At 52.0% G+C, this 1708-nt stretch overlaps 1 pseudogene; it reads right to left on the reverse strand.

The window, feature by feature from the left end:
- Nucleotides 1-608: 608 nt before the first annotated feature.
- On the reverse strand, nt 609-747 carry LOC119266312 (annotated as a pseudogene).
- Between the last annotated feature and the right edge of the window lie 961 nt (nt 748-1708).

Genomic DNA, 1708 nt, shown 5'->3' on the forward strand with positions numbered 1-1708 from the left:
ACTTATCATCATACCTGCAGCGTTTTCTGCTGTGTTGATTTGCTCCTTGCCGTGATATCTTTCATGCATGGTCAGCTTCTCAAGATCAGAGGTAATGTTCTCGTTGGCGCCGGAGTCAAGGTACCAGTTGGAGTCAACTCCGTAGGAGGTATCTGCTGCAGCCGCAACTCGTTTCCTCTGGGAGTTATCCTCTGCATAACGCCATTTGCACTCTTTTGCGATGTGGTTAGTTTTTTTGCAGATCTGACATTTGTTCTCATATTCCTCATACCCGGCAAAGTGGCGACCTTGGTTGTTGTTGTTGTAGAAACGCGGCTGGCCGTTGTTGTTGTAGTAGCCACCGCCGCCACCATGGTTGTTGTTGTAGTTGCCGCCACCGCCACCGCGGTAGCCATTGCCACCATTGTTTCCATGGCCGCCGCCGCCGCCGCGGTAGCCGCCGTTGTTGAAGCCGCCACGGTAGCCGCCGTTGCTGCTGCCATTGTTGCCGCCACCACTCTTGGGAAAACCACGGTTTCCCTTGGGAGGGCCACCATGTCCTCGAGCAGCGGTGTTTGCGGATGACTTGAAGGCACCCGATCCAGAGCCGTGGAACATCTCCACTCTCTGATCGAAGTTCGACACCATGCCAAAGAGATCATCGACGGAGAGAGGCTCGGTGCGAACATCAAGAGCGGATATGAGGGGTTGATAGTCCATATCGAGGCCAGCAATGAGGAAGGAAATCAGCTCTCCTTCGGGAACAGGTTTTCCAGCCATGGCAAGTTCATCTGCGAGTGCACGCATCTGACCGAAGTACGCAGCAGCAGATTGAGAGCCCTTCTGGGCATTGGAGAGGGCGGCACGACAGTTGTTGGCTCGCGACCTGGACTGGGCAGCAAACATGTTTGCAAGAGCAGTCCAGATGGCGTGGGATTTTTCTAAGGAGGCGACTTGTACCAGAACTTCTTTCGAGAGATTGCGAAGGAGATAGGCTACAAGTTGTTGATCCTGGATCAACCAGGCGGAGTAGGCTGGGTTTGGAACAGTCTGATCTTTGCCTTCAGCGTTCTTTGAGGTGATGGTGGCTGGTGGTTCTAGGATTGTTTGATCTAGGTATCCTAGAAGGCCCGCTCCTATAATCTGAGATCGGGCTTGAGCTCGCCACAGAACATAGTTCGTGCGAGTCAGGGGTTCTGAGATGGTGTTGTTTAGGCCAGCGAGGAGAGAGTTGAGCTGGAGGGAGACATGGCGAGACGGGGTTCGATGCGTTGGTGGAGATCGATGATGGAGGCTAGACGAGAGGGAAAAGGGAGGCTCTGTATGCCATGTTAGGTTTTGTAGAAGCGTCTCAACCCCCGTAATATGGGAGCCCCCGTATATATATTGATATAGCGAGGCCAGCTCTCGCAGGAGGCATACATCAAGGTAGTTGAAACCACCAGAGAGGTACATGGGGATAGAGAGGATTACATCAAGAGATAAACATGAAAATAAAACAAAGAGATCTCCTCTAACTAACCACCAAACGTAGGTGGCCCGTATCCATACGTGACAATATTTAACACAACCCTTCATCTTCCACACCAAGCTCCACGAACACCTCCATTGTATTCCGCACATCATCGCCAGCCTGCCCATGACTTATTTCTTTTAGATGAAAGGGTCGAACCGAGCTCGAGTAGGGCTCGATCTTCACCCGGCTTTGAATTAACAAAGCCATCAACCG

The sequence above is a fragment of the Triticum dicoccoides genome, chromosome 2B (genome assembly GCF_002162155.2).
Source record: "Triticum dicoccoides isolate Atlit2015 ecotype Zavitan chromosome 2B, WEW_v2.0, whole genome shotgun sequence".
NCBI classification, from domain to species: domain Eukaryota; kingdom Viridiplantae; phylum Streptophyta; class Magnoliopsida; order Poales; family Poaceae; genus Triticum; species Triticum dicoccoides.